This window comes from Vidua macroura, chromosome 4 (assembly GCF_024509145.1).
Source record: "Vidua macroura isolate BioBank_ID:100142 chromosome 4, ASM2450914v1, whole genome shotgun sequence".
Classification (NCBI taxonomy): domain Eukaryota; kingdom Metazoa; phylum Chordata; class Aves; order Passeriformes; family Viduidae; genus Vidua; species Vidua macroura.
In genome coordinates this window covers 19,727,012-19,746,289 of record NC_071574.1, presented here as the reverse complement: position 1 = coordinate 19,746,289, position 19,278 = coordinate 19,727,012, and the positions used below count along the sequence as shown (strand labels likewise).

General features: G+C 38.8%; 1 long non-coding RNA gene across 1 annotated transcript in view; it reads right to left on the bottom strand.

Annotated features, from left to right (window-relative positions):
* LOC128805903 (uncharacterized) overlaps window positions 1-16,895 on the bottom strand; it is a 46,571-nt gene extending 29,676 nt beyond the window's left edge. The window contains exons 1-2 of the long non-coding RNA XR_008436640.1: window positions 16,828-16,895; window positions 1,163-1,296 (exon numbers count right to left, since the gene is read on the bottom strand). This is a non-coding gene — a long non-coding RNA (uncharacterized LOC128805903). The remainder of the gene's footprint in view (window positions 1-1,162; window positions 1,297-16,827) is intronic.
* Between the last annotated feature and the right edge of the window lie 2,383 nt (window positions 16,896-19,278).

Genomic DNA, 19,278 nt, shown 5'->3' with positions numbered 1-19,278 from the left:
AAATCTTTAAGCATTTTAAGCATTGTGAAAGTCCCCACAGTCATATGCACACAGGCAAAAAGGGCATAATCCATAATCCTTCATGTACAGAGGATCTTACAGGTCCTCTTTCACTTGTAAGAAGCTAGTTTTGTATTAAATAGTGAGCTCTAATCAGTAGGCTCAAACATGCTAGTAACCTACTGCACAAATTTTGTATCAACACATTAGGATTATTATTGCATTTGCACGAACATTGTCACAGAGTTTTGATGGCTTTAATTGAGACATGCTTTCTCTGATTATATTTTAACAAGATTTATGAATAAATACCACAGCAAGAAGTCTGAAACATCTGGATGAGTCTCTTTCAGAATCATTATGACAGCATTTATTTTATCAGAGTCACTGGAAAATACTCTTATCTCTGGTTACATGACAAGCAGCAAGAATTCAATCTGTGTGTCTGGTGTGTAGGCTGATTGCTATCCCTTTAATAGTCTGCATTGTTAACAGCTGTGTAGCTTCAACTGTTTGAAAGCCTTTTTCCTTCATAATGGAACAAAAAAAGCTTCCCACATGCCACCCCCCAAATATAACCACTTCTCTCCCTTTCAGTGAAGATGCATGCTTCTAGGGAAGCTAAATCCCAGCATGCTCTTTTAGAGACTGACCTTTGTAAAGATGCTGTCTGTCCTAGATCAAGTGACATGTTAATATAATGGGAAAAGGTGTTACTGAAAGTAGTAATCACAGCCAGAGAAATTAAAAATAGAGGGATATTAAGTCAGCCACCCACTTTTCCCTTTCTCTTTAACAGCATAAGTCCACAGAGAAATAAGGAAAAAGAGAAGTCCAATTTGAAATTCTCCTTAATTGTCAACAGAGAAAATATGTTCCAAGATCATTGTATAACATGGATATACTATTCAATTGTTTCCAAAACCATCTTTCCTACAACACTCTACCATGAGCTTTTTAGCATGTCTTGTTCAGCTGTTGTATGAGATAGCAAACCTCTTTGCAATGAATGACCAGGAGTAAAGTTACAGGATAAATGGTAACCAAACCTAAGAACACCCTACCAACTGATGTCCAAGATGAGCGCAGTGCAACTTAACATTTTTTTAATATTAAAAAAAAAAAATAACAAAAGAATGCCACAACAAGTGACAACACTCACCATTCTTTTCCTCTGATACTTTGAGGGATTTAATTTCTATTTGCAAATCTCAAAATCCACTCTAAAGAGTGAGAAACTGCTGTGTGCTGATCAATGGAGGATCAGTGACCTGCTCTCTTGGCTAGTGAATTTTGCTGTTGAGAAACAACATAAAAAAGCACGCATTAGGACTTCTGTATACTCAGGCTCTGCAGCATCTTAGTACAATGCTTTTGGATCATTTGACTCCGTATCATCACACAATGAGAGATCTTCCTACAGTCATTGCTATTGAGAACATATCAAGTCTTTGCAGCAAAATGAATTATCACTGTTTAGGCATTCACACCAAAAAATTAACTATCTAGTGAAGTTCTTTGTTTAGAGACCCTCAGGGTGGGTGAAGGGGCGAAGCAGACACGAGTACTTATTGTGTTCTTGTTTCCCCCAGCTGTATGGATTTATGTTATTATTATAAAAAATAGGCCAGGCATATTTAGTGGCAATATTTTTATTAATTGTTGTTCAGGGAACTCACTTAATTCTGAATGAACAGATGTTACTCCATTAAAATAAACCACAGCACCTCTTTTGAGAGAAAAAAATGATGTTTACCTGAGACAGTGGTTTTGCAAGAACCTTTATGTCTTTATTACTTTACTAGTAGAAAAACAAGCCTTATAACAATGGCATTTAACAAAGAAATAGTATAATAAAATAAAAGGTAGAGTTAATTTTCTGTATATGTTTCTTCAGTGAGGCTGAAGACCAAAAATTTTATTATGGAGTTTGCATGACAGTAATACAGATTTTTCAGCACTTAATTAAGTACATGTTAGGTATATGTACTTATTTTTGCCAAGAAGAGAGGGTCTATTGTTTAATTTTGTCCCATATGTACATATTTCACATATGTCTTACAGTCAAAAATCCTTACATCCCATCTTGATCATCTTTTAGGAAACAGTACAGTGCAAAGCATTTGTGTGTATATACCACAATTAAAACATGTAAATTGAAAACATATAACAGTCAAATGTTCATTGTAAAAGGCTGCAGAACAAAACCACAGACTGACACATTCATTGCCACAAGCCATTACCACATACTGATGTAGGGACCTAGGCAAATCTGCTGTGAAATCCACAAACTAAGTCAAATCTTGCCAAACCTTGAAAGGATCTGCATAATTTTGCTAATAGTCATCGATTCACACATTTCTATTTGCACTATCAGGGGAGTTGAGCACCCTATTCAGGTAACCATGTTACCCAGAACCTTGGGTCACCACCACAACCACAGCAGGTAGCTGGGAATGACCATCCATTGCAAATCCCAGCTCTGGACAAAGGGAGTTTCAAGGGCTCACCAGCTCTTAGATCAGACTATCATTACCCAAGTCTCAGCAAAGGCCTGCAGTCCCCACGTGGCAAACAGCCAATCTGGGCTGGCAGGAGGCAACCCAGTCTGTGGCAGGGGGTTGAAACTAGATGATCTCTAATGTTCCTTCCAACAAAACCATTCCATGATGCTATGATTCTATGATTCTATGATTCTACAGTTCCACGATTCTACTGGCAGTGAACAACTGGTCCTCTAACTGCAACAAAAGTAACATCTGAAATGCAGCCATGCACCTATTTTTTCCTCAATTATTTTTTTCCCCGTTGTTTATTTATTCCACATCCACCTTGGACTGCTATCTGAATTGCTGGGAGCTATAAACCACCACAGATGTGATTCTTGTTCATGTAAGGAAGGATAGTACAAGCCCTCAAGACCCCCAGCTGGACAGAGCTGGATTACTGAAGCTTGGCAGAGAACACACAGAAGTAACGAGGATGGGAACTTCAACTATGTGTCCAAAGCCTCATGCAGGAAAATCTCTGTTGGCACTGCACCACTTCAAGGCAGCTCCTGTGAATCTGACTGAAGACCCAGCAACAGACTTCTGTTAATTCCATACTACTCTCTTCTATATGTGTCACCTCTGAGACCCAAAGCTGTCTACTTAGAAAAAAACATGGCTTCAAGGGTGCTTTGTTTCAGTTTTGGAAGTAGGTTTAACCAAACATCTTGTAACTTCAGCTCAGTTTTGCAGGGTACACATACTTTGAGGAAGTGGAAAGTACCAGCAATGCAGCACAGCCAGAGCCATGTGGTGCTGCCTAGATAACAGTGGGTCCAGTAGGACACATGGACAAGGAGGGAAATCTTTGGGCAATGTACAAGGCACAAAATTAGTCAAAACACTGAAAAAAATTAAGAAAATTAAACCTCTGCTTCCAAGTTAGCCTGGGCTGATCTAATCACTTGCTGTCACATTCCATCACAAACTGTGATTTGTCCATCACAAACTGTGTCCCTTTCTCTATGCCAGCACTGGTCTTCCTCCAACTCTGCACTGAGCCATTTCAGTTTGCTAAGCTGGCAGACAGTAAGTCACCACATCTGCTAGGGAGAAGGTATTGTGTGCTCAGCTCTGATCTTCCCACCAGATAGCCTGCCTTTTGATCAGCATAGGGTGGCTCCACAGCCATCCCTCAGACCCTTTGAAAAGCTTCCCAGGCTAAACTCTCAGGGCTCTTCTAACACCATCATTCTCCTTTAACTTGAGATAAAAATTGCTTTTTCTCCTGGTTTCTCAGAATAAGAGGATAACAAAAGTCCTTTTTTGAAATACGGTTACTCAGATTTTACATGGATGGATCACTGGACAAATTACTGTGCTAGAAACCTCTTTCTTGAAATCCCTCTAGAAGCAACCCAGCAGCCTAGATTTGATGGATATTTACTTCCATGAAAGGCCATCAGCCAATCATTCATAGCATCTGTAGTCCTCACCAAATTCCTCAGAATTAAAAGTTCCCCTCTTTAATACTTCAGAGAACATCCTTTATCCTTTAACCCCTCTGAAACACACCAGAAAGAAGGTCAGATTTCATAAACTGTTGGCATTTTTACTGAAGATATTCCACTCTCCCTTCACACACATTGAGCACATCCTTCTTTCTCTCTTCCATACAAGCACTTAGTTCACATAGGAAGAGCAACTGACCCAACTATCAATTTCCTCTTCTTTTTGATTTTTGCTTAAAAGAGGAGGTAACAACATGCAAAAGCTCTCTTATAGGCAAATACTTCAGATGCTGCTTAGATAAGATCTGTATTACAAATTCTCAAGAGTCTTCCCTTGAGAGGAGCTTTATCTCTCCCTGAAATAGTTTGTCGAGTAAAGAGGAATGTTTCTAGATGGGAGTCTAACCAGAAAAATGTGAACCTGAAAGCAGGTATTTAAGTTACTGGCTGGGACCATCTGGGAAAAAAAAAGAAATATCCCAGTGCCTGCTTCTTCAGCAACCCCGTAATGAGAAATAAAATGATGACAGAAAGCTGCACAAGCCAAATGCAAAAGCATTGCCATGTAAGTACACTTGACAGCAAAATGAATGCATGAAATCCAATGTTTGTGCTGGCGGCTCCCTTTTACTCCTCTTTAGGCTGTATAATACAATTTGAATGCCATGGGCCTAAGCTGCAGATGAGCAGTCAGCTGTAAAGTTGGTTGTGCTAAGCTTGACGTAGCTTTCTCTAATTTGTCTTGGTGTGAGTTTAAGCCTCTGCTGAGTACACAAGCAAAACTTGATCATTCTCACATTAATTAACACCTGCAACATTTGAATGCAAAATTGCTTTAGACATGCCCAACACTTAATTCCATAGAAATGGGAGAGCTGTTAAAGCATGGATTGCTCCAGTAATTTAAAATCATTGTGCAAAGTAATTAAAAACATAATTATGCTTCCAATTGTTAAGACACTTCATTACTTCCTCAATACTCTGTTACTTTCTTGGTACCAAGTCCCAAATGTGTTTAGCTGCCAATACTTCCTAAAGCCCACAGAGGAAATTCAGTTTCAAACCAAAATATGCCTACAATAGTTATTCCCAAAATGACTGCAAATACTTAATTACAGAGTACCAAAAAATCTTCACGTTCCTTCCCTCCAACTTGCCTTATCCAATGGATTAATTCCTATTTCCCTACTCCCCCGCAAAACTTTTAGAAGTTCTGCTTTCCTTTTAGAAGCAGGCATCCAGTGTGGAATAAAGAGAATGACTGCAGCCAGATGTATTATGGCTGTCAAAGTAATTTGTATAAATAATATTTTGAAGGCTAGATATCAACGTGGATTGAATTTTATAGTTGATTTTCCAATTCTAGATATCTGGCCACGTACAAATACTCACTTCATTCAAAAGATACAACTATGCATCTACAGGAGATAACATTAGTATCTAATAAACTAAGACATTTGTAGTCTGAAGTTTTTGAGGCTCCTAGTATTATGGACAGACTTCTTTACAGGTAAATAGTCATTTTGAAGCACTAAAATATAGTAGTTAGAGCCTGTCAGTGTGACATACATACTAACCCCACTTAGTTGGCTACTTTAACAGTACTTCTTTTAAAAGCTGCACTTCAAGATAGGTTCACTACTTGCAGACACTTGCAACTTTAAATTTCAGAAGGGAGTTCACACCCTAGAAGTACAAATGGATACTTTGTACCTAATTGAAAGCAAGGGTAGGGAAAAAGGGAAGAACCAAGCCAACACATATTTTGGAGACTCCATTCCCATGAAATGGCTATGTAGAAATTGACCTAGCACAAAGCTCCAGTGAATAACACTGCACTTGCTCTACTACTCAGCACCAGCTGGATCTGTTATGAGTCAAGGCAGAAACGAAGTAATGTTTTGTGACAGAAAGAAAATCCCATTACTAGGAAGTCAAAAGTGAAATGTGCCTTTGATTTCATGCAAAGTGAGAATGCCAAGTGATTTGGTGAAATATTTTTTAAGATGTTCTAGAAGCTCCTCCATCCAATAGCAATTTCTCTGATTAAAGGCAGTGTTATGCTCAGACGCATTTAATAGTCTTTTTTCCTGACCCTGTGTAATAAGTATGAAAAGACTGCATCAAAAGTTTACAGTTGTCAAGGAATTGGTTGGTTGCATGGGTTTCATTTTTACACTTTACCCCCAGGATAGGAGCTCCATCTATTCTGGATCAGATCTCCTATTAAAATCCACTGTGCTACAAAAATGAAGTTTTCCTCTGCAGCTATCACCGAAATCATTCATCAAACCCTACAAATTGTCAGAAGGGTTAGAAGGAGCTCCTGCAGCAAAATAAGTTCAGGAGCCCTGTTGGGTGTGTTTCCCTATGCATCTAGACAGGCAATCATTAAAAACACAAGACTAGAAAGCACACATTTTTATCGTGAAATAACTTCTATTGTGGATAAAAAAGTGTATTTCAAGGGAATGGGAAATGCCATGTGAGTAGCCCTGAAGTAATTTCAAAGGTGTGGAAAGACCTGCCTTCCAGACAGATCACTTTGAGTAACACAGTGAGCTCTATGATAATTCCAGCCCTATCTGCAGGAGTCTATGGAAATCACATCCTTGTAGCTTGATAACAGACACATGGGATGGAACACAGGTATAACTAATTTTTCTTCTGGCTTTTGCTCTGTTCACATCCAACCTGGACTCTACATATTAAAAACCACGTATTATGCATCTTACTAGGCACAATTCCCAATGTGCAGCGTTTTGAGGGAGACCCTTACAGGAGGGATGAGCACCACACAGTTCATCTCATAGGAATGCTTCGCTGGCAAGAAAGGTGCTACAAAAATAACTTAAAGATTGGTTTTAAACTATTTCAGAACAATCCACGAACACTTCAGACAACAAAGATGCCATGCCTGCCATCATGAAGATACAGCTCTTTATATGTCAAAGTTACTATTTTGCAGTTTCTCGTACTTAGTAATATCAACCAATTGACTCCTTCTGAAAGCGGAAAAAAAGGAGGAGTAGATGAGATAGACTCAAGGCAGGCTGGAAGAGAGGACAGTCTATCAGAGTTTCTATCCCATATGTTCACTTACCAAACTCAGCTGGTGGAGCTAAGAAGTGAAAAAAAGGAGATGAATGGCTACCCACTTCTCAGCAAAAGTCAAATGTCTAAACCCTTCAAGTTTTATTTCCCAATAGAGTGAGCACATGCTCAATGGAATTAGGCTGAAGTGCTACAAAAGTGTGAGAAAGCTATAGGTAGAGCTTTCACACTGGCAATATCAGAGAGGATACTCTACAACATTCCAGCAAGGTCTGGGGCTTCTACTAAACCTTTAGACGTTAAGATGTCTGAAAAAGTTATGTCTCTGCAAATTCAATTACCAGTGAATTGTGACATCAAATCAAAAGGTGAAACAAAGCTTAGCAAGCACAGGTTAATAAACTTCAAGGTAATACAAAAACATTCCCTATCAAGGAGTAGAGTTTTGATAGTAAATAATTTATCTATCTCAAAATATTATATGAATGCAAAATAATCATATTTGTTTCGATAAGAATGTATAAGCCAATATTTCACTTGGTGATCCTAACAGCAACAGCTCTCCCTAAACAGGCATATGGCAGAGATTTCACTGAACATTTTCCTATCCAGAGCTCTTTGTATAGAAGGCAGGTGTTGCCCTCTCAGCAGCTATCAGGTGATCTATTTTAACCTTTTCTTCCTCTTCCTTAGATCCAAAAGACCTTTATTTCATTATACAAAGGAACAATTAAAGATTACTAGAGTTCCCAAACAGCTACAATAGCCAGCCTTTGAAATTCTAGTCAATTTTGAAAGACTCTAATCTTTGAAAGGCTGCATTCTCCAAGTATTAAAGACAAAGTGTAAAGACCATGGCTAAGCTTGCAAGATGAAAGCAGAGCAAGAATAAAAAAGAGGAGGTTAGCATATCTGGAACACTCTACTCCAGACCTCTTTATTTCCAGTCAAGTTTCTCAATCAATCAGCTACACTCCCAGAAAAATGTAATGTCTTTCCTTACACATTAAGCTACAAAAGAAAAATGCAGGCATAAAATCATATATACTTCCAGCAAGCACCTTCTGCACTACGCTGATATCTGGCCTGCTGCACTGCCTATTAACATCTCAATTTCTCAGTGCTGCAGAACAAATGGGGAAGAACAAAGCATGAAAACTTGCTTTTACATCTTGATTTTCACTCTTCTTTGGGGACATGGAAGTAAGCAGACATTAATTTCTTGGTTCAATATTTTTAGAACATTGCTGCAGGAAAAATGACCTGGGTGTGGGAAGAAAGGAAAATATTGAAGTTAAACAAAGAAATAGAAGGAAAAAAGATCTAAAGGTTCCTGGCTAGAAGGACAGCACAGTAAAAGACATTTTAAAGAATAACAGCACCCTCATTGATAAAAGTCCCTGAGCAAGGGACAGCAGGGATCTCTGACAGCTTTTTCCAGGGAATTACTCATGCCAACCAAACTTGGCTGACCACCTCAGCTGACAAAGCCTGTGTATACCCTGGAAGAAAAAGGATAGAAGTGAAGATCATGGCTCCAGAAAATTGCCCAGGCTCTTCCAGACTAAGGGCAAAAAGGATTAAAAAAAATTTAGTTATCTCCCTTTATTACATTTACCTACACTAACAGATTTTAGAACTACCAAATATGATCTCTGAGTAACAGTGGGTGGGATATGAAGTGTTTCCTTGTAGCAGATCTAGTCCATTTTAAGTTAGATTTTTTTTTTTTCTTGCACCAGTGCGAGCTAAGATGCATTGGGAAGACCAGTCTTTTTTTCACAGAGCATCTTAAACAGGTTTGACATGCTTGGTGGAAAGAAGGAATAGTTCATCCTGTCTTAGAAAGTAGACTGGTCTAGGTGACCTTTTGATAATGCTGTCAACCTGCCATTCCAAATACATTTGGGGTCAGAAATCACAACCTGGGTCAAGGATATGCTGACAAATGTCTGCAGGTTGAAACAAAAATTCAGCCTCTGACCTCAATCAGCACTGGAACCAAGACCATAAAAACCAGGTATTTTATGATGTGGCTGTCCCTGCAGTAGAAAAAAGGGCATTGAAGCCTTGCCAGCTGACTCATCACATGGACAAGGACTTGTTGGTCATCAGGCATGGATTGCAAACAAGGACTCAGTGCTTAAAGGCTAAACTACTTCCTAATCTAGTCAGGCACTCTGTTCCTCTCCTTACATCAGTATTGATTGTGATATTTTCTTACAGTAGGTTTCCCCACCTCTCATTAAAATAGGGTTCTTTTCTAAATGCTCCCTCTTTGTGTCTTGTTTGCAAATTCACTGATGCCGAATAATTTCCTTCTAAGGAGCTCATGAATAAAATATGAAGATTTTAAGTCCAGGACTCTTTGATGTGTTTTCCAGCATTAGGAGTTCAATCAGTTCTCTGCAGTTACCCCTTTGAAGTTTCAACTGGGCATTTTCTTCCTCAAAAAATAAGACAGCCTTCAAAAGGACAGAAGTTTAAGATATACCATTTATTTTGGTTTTATTCTTGATAATCGTTTAGAAGTTAGAGAACAGCACAAGGATCAGAAAAGGAAATGATAACCATTAAAAAGGGTTACCTTTGGGGAAAACATGGCTTTATGAACCTACACGGACCTTTTGACTTATCCCATTTCCATACCTACCAACATCAATGCAATTACTTAAAACACAAGGCAGACCTCAAGTTATTCACAGAAATGCAGAGCAACAATCATTCCAAGGAAGGGCTCTACCTCTTAACTTGGTGCAAGTTAAGAGACCCAGGAGCAGTGAGTAATTTCAGAAAGACACACTAAAGGAAAAAAAACACTACATTTTGCTATGTCCCTGCTTACATAGAAATACTGCCCTTTGTATGTACTAGTGCTCATAATGTGTTATGCTGCTTCTTAGTTTTGTTAGGTTCCAGGAATGAGATGTGATTGTTCAGAGCCTGAGCAGCTCCCACAGCTTAAACACCCGTCTCCTTGAAGAAGTGCATTAGTGCCTTGCAGCGACATTCATCATAAGGCACTGTGGAACTCAGAGAATACTTTACCCAAAGCGCTCCTATGCAGTCATCCTAAGCCCAGAAATAAAATCAATTTGCTTTAATTCTCTTTCTACAGACATCATTGTCTGCCAATTTTTCTTAAGGAATTCTTCCTTCAGAAGATAAAATTTCCTCACAAGAAGACATGGTCTTTTATACTCTGCACTAATTGCTTTTTTCAAACCATATCCTAAAGAAGTGACTTGTGCAATTTCTGTAGTTGTGGTCTTTTGCACCAATGACATGATTCAAGTATGTCCAACTTAACATTACAATAGCCTGCAGTATGCTGCACTTAATATTCAACTCCACACAGCTACAAAATTAGTCAAATAACAAGACTAATCTGTGTTGGACTCTGTAAGGCTTCAGTATCAGCATCACTGGTAGACAAATTAGGTATTTTTCTGCCTGCAACATCTTAATACTCATTGTTTTGCTCACAGGTGGATTCATGGAAGCAGCAAGAGAAATCAAACTTGAACACACACATCTCCAGAATACCATAACTCTTCTTATGTCTCACACAGAGACATCTACCCTGATTCCAACACATATTTCTGCTTTCACCCAGCCATGTATGGGAATCTGGGGTCTTACCTTCTAATAATCTCCTCAATAAGGATGGGTTTGTACAGATGCAGTGAAGTAAAATGCTAGATCCTCCTAAACACATATGCATAACACCAATGATCAAGTACCACAAGGAAAGTCAGCCTCTCTCTGCCCCAGTCCCACCCGGATTGTAAAGCACCTGGATTAAACAGTCCAATAATACTCCAAATCCAGCACAAACATGATCTCACAGCATCACCACCTTCTGCTGGGTATCTGCACCTGCATCTTCTGTTGCAGAGACGCAGGTGCTCAGACCCAAAGCCAGCAATGTACATTGTTGAACTTCACTACTTCAGCCAAATGGAAATTGAAAATAAAGCAAGCCTTTGAGTACACCAAAGAAACCCAGGCTTATTTAATAGTAGAATATTAGAAATTAGGCTTTTTACTCTCCCTGGCAAGAGACAATTTTATTGCAGCTTAAAAAGGGCAGTCACACCATTTGTAAGAAGCTGAGGGAGATCATCAGCTCTGCAGTGAACAAATACATTCAAATAAATAGTTTGATTAGAAATGAGGATGTTGTATTCTTGACCTAATTTTGCTTCCTTAGTGGCTATGGATGCCAAATTACACTGTGCAAAAGGCACACAATTTATTCTCTTACATGTAACTGAAGCAAGGTTTAGAAATCACTTTTTATGCAAGATGTTTAGCAATTCTCATTTTTTGTACTTTTTATCTGTAGTTTAAAATGAATGAAGATTACTTTAACTACATTATATTAGACAAAGAATAAATAAAACTAAGGACTACTGAAAGATTATTTTGATACATTTTAACCATTTAAATAGTCTGGATATGCTAGTAATGTGCATTTTATAACAATTTTCTTAACTCCTTGGATAGGAATATGTAAGTAGAAAAATTCTCTTCAGGTATAAATGCACTTAAAGTGGTTATTACAGCTTTTAAAAAAATTGCAGTTATTTTACATGCACTTAGCTGAAAATAGTATCCAAAGCATTGTCAGACTCCTGTTGCTGTGGCAACACATTGTTCATGATTTGCTGTCTGAAGCAACAAGAAGTCTCAAATATTGAATTAAATACACTTAAGTCCAGCACTTAGATTTGGCCACCATGTCCCAGTTGAAAGCTAGTTTTTTAAAATTCTACTTAGAGGTGCCTTCTCACTGAGAGCCAAACTATTACTTAACATACTGAGAGCAAAAGTCTTCCCAGATATTAAGAAGAAGGATTGTTTAACACTCTGTGGAGCAGCACTACAGAAAATAACAAAGAGGGATTTGCTTTCAGTTGCCATGGCAGGATGGGGTAGAAGTCAGCAAGAGGTATTGCTCCTTAGAGTGATGCCACTCTGCTTGGGGAAGATAAGTCAGGAACTTCATTCCCGTTTCAGCTGCACCAAATCATTCCACTGACCTCTGTTTAGCTCCCAACAAGTGATATTAGGACAGTACTTATGCTTTGCAGTAGAACACCCCGCCTCTCCATGCCAGCTGTGCTGCTCCATTGGATGCTTTCCTTTCTCCCAGGCAGAGCAGCCTGGGCCACAGGGTGCAAAAGCAGCAAGAGGTGTCTCCTTCAAAGCAGGGCAGCTTGATGCACCTAGTACCAGCACTGCATAAACAATGCCAGAGATGGGGAAGAAGCAGAACACTGCTCAAAGCTCCATCATGTGCCACCTTAAAATTAATCCTGAAAAACAATCCATTAAGCACAGAATGTACGTAGCATTTCTGAGCAACAAAGGAATATGGTCTGACCATCACCACTGCCCTCACTTTCCTTAGTAAACTTCAGTATCTGGCTGTTTGTAATCCATCTGTCAACAATTTCACATAATAAAAACACTAGGTAAATTTACAATTAATTAATTCACACATTTTCAGGAAATTCTCCACAGTTCTGGGGAGCATGTGCTTTCCATACCTATACTCTTCTGCATAACTCTCTTCTGGGTGGCTGGATAACAAAATTGTATGCAGCAAGTTACCTGTATCCAGGAGACACAAAAAGCTGAGTTTTGTTTTACTCTGACACTGTCCTTAAGGGAAGCATGCTTATGACCCCTGATTATTGTGTTCTGTGCTCCAAGTGAGAATATTAAGTTCAATGTGCTTGTATTTTAATTTCAGCTATAACAATTAGCAACTGCCCTACTTTGGACCTGAACTTCCTAAAATACAGAAATGTAGACTTGCCAGCTAATCAGACATCATTTCCCTGTGTCTAAACAGAAGGGAAATATTCCCTCTATGAATCACCTGTGGTGACTTTGATTTATTTTTCATTAGCTGCAAAATGACTATCTAATACCTAGCTACCAGCATAGATGGCAAATGAGGCTCCCAGGAAAGCATTTATTTAGTTCACACAACTTCACAAGGCAGAAAGTTACTATGGTTGGAAGAATGTCAAAGAAACACATCATTAAAGCCAAATTTCCAATATAATTCATTCACCAGAGGGAAGTAAAAATACCTCTCTGAATTTTACATCCTCTTATTCCTTCAAAACCATCTGCATATACCAGTGATTGGGAATAAAAGGAAAGACCACTGACAATAAGAAGGTGATGATCTTCCTGCAGGTCTTGTGGGGGCATTTAACAATTGCAACAAAACAAATTCTGATGATCACAGCCTGATCCCAAGCCATGCTTACTCACCCACTGCCTTCAGTGGGCCTGGCCCAAGATCTCAATAGCTGTCCTTAAAACGAGCTGCCAGTCGCTTCATTGTACATTGCTGCCTTTGGCTAATTAGGCAGTAGGATCAGAGAAATCCCAGCATCAAAAAAACCCAAAGAATGACCAATGTACCATAAAAACTTGCCCAAAGAAAACCTTCCTGAAACATGCAAACCACACTTCTTTCAAGAAAGGGACAAGAACTCATGGGGGGAAAAGTACATGTCCAAAATATTTTAAATATATTGTGTGCTACCTAATTTCCTATACCTTGCTGATAGTGGCAATGATTTGCCGTGACTAGTTAAAACAGAAGGACATGAAGCTTTTCTTGAGTATGAAATTACTGCTCAGTCTCTATTACAGAAAGCCCAAAAATATGAGGGAAAATGCTTTTAAGAGCTGCATCAAAATCTTCCAGAAAGTGATCCATTTTTGGGTGGGCATGCTCATATGATAAAGGAGAGCAGGAATATATCCAAAGAAGCACAGAACAGTCCAAATAAAATCAATCAAACAAGAAAGCTTCAAGTAAATGCTAGTGTGTATTTTTTTTAGATTGACTGTGTGGAAAAGAATAGAGAAGCCTTGGACCTTTGACATTCCCACCAGTTGATTCTTTGTCCTGCTTTTGATTCTGCCTATATTTGGGCATTCAGGCACAGGCTTTTCATTTTCTGGCAAGAATCAAGACTGAATCAATCAGTAATAGCTTTCACCTTTAGTTCTCTTCCCTCCTTCCTATAACAGCCTGCAAACCATTGAAATTTAGTCAAGAAAATAAGTCCTCTGCAACTTCTCTAAAATTTACCTTAAGCATGGAGAGCTCTAGCTGGGGGGTAGCTCTTTTTTATTAGAATTTTTAAATAGATTAGAGCCAATTATTTTGTGGAAGAGCTATGGTATCAGTCTAAATTAATCCCATGTCCATCCTTGAAATATCGGTACTTTTCCTCACATTTAGAAACCCCTTTTTTATGCTACCTTCAAGCTCTCTGCAAACATTACAGCATGGCCTGCTCATCCTGGACTTCAGCTGGCTGCTCTCCATCTCATGCTGTATCTCCCCTACCAATTTCTTCTCCTTCAAACAATTTTTTAGGTACACTTTTCAGTGTGGGAGGAAGGGCCCATGCACTGTCTCAGGTCACTTGGTGGATCAGAGGTTTGAAGAACTGGTTCCATGTATTGTGTGAGCAGATGTTCGAAGGAAGAAAGGTTCAAACCACCAAACCCTTTGGGGAGGGAGGGAAAGGTGCCTTGTGAAAGAGGAAGTTTCACATCTCAAGGAACCTGACATCACAGCTTGAGTTCATTTTACAAAGGGATTTTCAAGACAATCTGGTTTCATGGATAGTGGGGAGCTTCAAGGGCAAAACACCTCCCCATGCTGTTACAGTGGCAGTACTTAGCATCTATGACAGCAGTAGTCCCACCCTGAGCTATGGGACAGGGATTTCTCTAACCCTGGGAATGGCAGCTACTTTTGCAGTTGGGAAACGTGCAGATAACGTGTCATGCCACACACCTGAAGGATTAAATTCTCTTGGGTCATAAATAGCAACCTCACTTTTCCTTGCTTTGCCTCTCAGCAAGCCAATGCCAGGTTACCCCTTCTCAGGGCAGTATCAGTGATGTTCTCCATTCAGCTGCACTTCCCACTCTGCTTTCCTGCTGGAGAGCCAGCCTTGCCACCACTGTGTTTGCTGGCATCCATTCACTCCCCTATTCTAACAGCACTTCCTGACTTCACTTCAGCTCTAGGAAAAACGTAAAAGAATTTTGTGTCCAAATGCTATCCAAATATTTATATTTTGCTTATATAGTTTAGTTAATGTGAAATCACTACTAGCTCTTCTATTCGGTTCAAATAATGAAGTCATCCAGAATAGATTTTCTATAAAGCTTAGCTCTCATTTCCATGCCTCTGAAAAGCTGCCTTTTTAAAATGGTGTTGTTTACAGCAATCATTGGAAGCTGCACACTTTTCAGAATCCAATCTTCAGTTCCACGGAATGTTTCAGTATTACTATAGCTCATGTGCTCATGGAGTAATATCACTTTTCTCCAGTGAACACACTACCAGCTATTTAGCTCTTGCAGTATTATCTTTTAAGAGCCTGAAAATACCAAAACAAGGATTCTGTATCACTTATTCAGTATTGGGATAACATAATTAAAAGGCCACACATTAAAAAGAATATAGTTTGGGGTCAGATTTGGAGGTTTTCATCTTTTTCCATCCCTTCTCACCTCCTTGAGAAATTATCAGGTATCACGTAGGAACAATATTACTGAAAAGGCATAACAAATTTCTATCTGTGTGGTGAGATTTAGATAAGGTCAAGTGATTTACTGATTTATAATGATTTATTGATGTATTCCAAATTTCAAATTCCAGTTTTGATGGCCAGGTATCTGACAGCCCTGGGTTTAGTATCACAAAGACTGTTTCTAGAAGTCTGTATTTTTGTCATTCTTTTCAGAGATTAAAGACTCTTTTTAAAGTTGCCTTTCAAGACAGATACAGAAACACTGGAGTGTGTCCAGGAAAGGGCTAATGGAGATTGAAATATGCTGAGGACATTGGGATTGATGAGGATGAAGATGAGAAAGCTTAGAGGAGATATTATGTGTGTGTGTGTGTGTACCTGACAGAAGCAGGGAGAAGGATGGTAAATGAGACAGAGCCAGACTCTTCCCAATGGAACTCAGTGACAGCACAAGATGCAATGGACACAAATGGAAATATAGGTAATCTCTTTTAAACATAGGAAAATACTATTTTATTGTCAGGGTGATAAAATACTGGAACAGCCTGCCCAAAGAAGTTTTGGAGTCTCCAGTCCAGGAGATATCCAAAATCCAACTAGGGCAAACTCAGAAGTCCTTTTGATCCTTAGGTATTTTGCAGCTGTGACTCATGAGCAATCACAAACTACCTGCTTCAATATTTTTTTCATTATTTTTTCCCCAGGAAGTAAATCAACAACAGGACACAGATAACTATTCTTTATGAAATCAAAGACACTCCCACAGCAAGAGAAACCGCATTTATCCACAGAAAGAAGTATTCAAAACTAATTTCTCACAGTCAAAACCTGAAACGTGTCTATTCTTAGAATTCAAAAAGGGAAAAGACAGACTATTCCATGAAAAGCTGCAAAAGAACAGAAAAAACAAAGATTTTATACCATCCCTGGCAACAAAACTGACTCTGAAGACTATTTGTATGTCTGCAGAGCTATAGCTATTTGCTATTCAATTCCTTCTTACCCACCATTTTCCCAACTTACATTTTACATTTTTCTCCTCATTTCAAATACAAGAATCCCTCCAGAAAATCCTCTTTACTGAAACTCACAGCACTCAGACCCAAGGGGCCCTGTTGCCTATGGAATATTGAATGCCAGCAGGCTGTCAGACCTCACCCACACCTTTCTTGTTCTTCACAATACCTTCCGAGCAGTTTGCAGTGTAAGCCTCAATAACAGCAGCTTTTCCCAATTTTGTCTATCTTCCTGCTGAGAGATTCAAAATATATATATTAAAAAAGCAATATGCCATGCTTGTGAAAAGAAAATTATGAGTCTCTTTCAAGTAAATTAAAAAAATACTTGAAACATCATACTTCTTGTTCCAAGCTTTGGAATAGTAATAACAGAAAATAGAGATTTTAGATATATTGGTCACTCCCTGCTAATCTTCACCTCCCTTAACTCCACTGCAATTTCATTTCATTTTGCAGCTGCATAGTGATTCTTATTTTCTTAAAAAGGGTGTGATCCCACAGAGAACCAGCTTTTCCCTAGCAATTTCTCTTATTCAGCATTTGCACTGGGTCAGTATTTTGACTGCCTTGCTCTTTTTGTATAGATGCAATGCAAAATTACTGAGAAGTTAGATAGTCCTCCAGATTCTATTATTTTCAGATCCTATCATTTTTACTTTATGCTTCTGGGATTTTTATATCCTTAGATGTACTGAGACAGAAATAATATTTCTGTGAAAGTGAGGACCAGTTTCTTTGCTCTCCACTCACAGCTAATATTTGTTTTGTTTCAGCATTTGTGGCTCTTCCAGGATCAGATTATTAAAACCAACTGGTTTTAATTGCTTGATTCCTAGAAAACTGGAGATGTTCAAAATACTATCAACTCTTCTGTAAAGTTTATGACAATAATTCCTGTGTTAATTGGTGGAAAATTAATTGTTCTTCGTAAAAGGACTTCCATTTATCTTTTGATTCACATTGGAAGTAGGTGACAAAGGCTTCTATCTGCAATCTAAATCTTGTTCTCTCTTGCAAACACAAGACCACATATTTTGTCAGTTCACACATTGACTAATACAATTCCACACTGGCAGGTCTCCCAGACAGCACAGTAAGAAAATGTCAGCTGGTCCACTGTAAGTCTGCTGAGTTAATCATCAATTCAAAATGTCACCATCCTCTTTCCTTCCTCCTTGTCTTGATTTCCTTCTCATAAAGTTTCAAATGAACTTTAAAAACTCTGAGAACGACCCTCCATTGCATCAGGGTATAAGAAACGGTTTGGAAATGAGTAATCCAGAAGTGCAGTGAGGGGTCCACTGAAGTTTCACACCAATATAAAGTAACCAGCAGAAGTCCTCAGTGCTGTTTAGGTTCTCATGCCACCCCCAATGTTTGCCCCCTACCATGTGAGCTCTCAGCCTGGTACACAGGAGACCCACATAGGTAAGGAGCTCTGCATTTGCAGAGGGTAGCAGGGTAGCACTTCACCCAGTGTGTGGTTTCACTTTGGTCAATTATATTCACAATTATAAGTGATATTTTATTTCTTTTTCTTTTCCCTTTATATAACTTCAACGGTTTGACATCAAATCTTCTGGGTTGTTTCTAGAGTGGAAAATATTAAGTATAGACATGCATATGCAAAAGATTTTAAAGCAACAAACCCTCAGGGAAAGGGGAAAAAAAAAGGCATACTGCACCATCACAGCAGGTTACTCACCTTGGTGTGTAATTGTTTTCTTTTTCAAAAAAGCCTATTTGCTTTTTTCAAATTACAGATGCAGAGTGATACTTGCTAACACTTAAGCTTCCTTAAAAATACGGAGTGACAGTGGTGAAAAGTCTGCTTTTCAGGTGAGACAATAAATTTACAGGATAGCTTTCTGCTAAGAGCTCAAGTCCTTCCTGCTTTTCACTCTCATCGAAATCGCCACTCATCTTTTAGTCCATCTATAGTTGATCTTCACATGTGGATGCACAAAAGCGTAAGGCTCTTGTTTCAGCATGCTTATAAGGTAAGATACCCACATAGACTAGATCTGACAGCACTGGGAGCCTTCCCATGTGTTTTGGTAAGAGTAGCTACACCAAATAAGGGGAAAGATTCCTTCTTTCTCTAGACCAGACAGTTTTTTTTCTTGGGTTTTGCAGACAACCAAAACCAAGTTGCTGAATTGCATCCCACTTCAGAGATGCTGCTGCTACTTTTTTTTAATTATTATTATTATTATTAATTTTATAGTCCTTAAGGAGGCATCTCTTTCATTAAATTTCCCCTGGCAGTCATGTAAAGGTTTATTATATACAAAAATGTGAAAAGCTGCTGCCCTGTTTTCAATCTGACACTTTAAAACTTCAGTGGTTGCCTCCAAGCTGCACTTTCTCTTCCAACATTAAAATAAATGAAGGATACTTATTCACCTCATGTGTCCCACTTAAGGTTTCACAGACCTCCTTGTCACACCCTCCTCTTACTGCCTGCTCTCCTGACCATTGTGCACCAACATGGAAGCCTGTCCATGCTTTCCTTCTATATCCCTTTGGAGATAAGGGGACCAGACTGCACAGTCAAAATCTAAGTGCACCACGGACTTAAAGAGCACATGGTCGACATAGGACAATAGAATGGTTT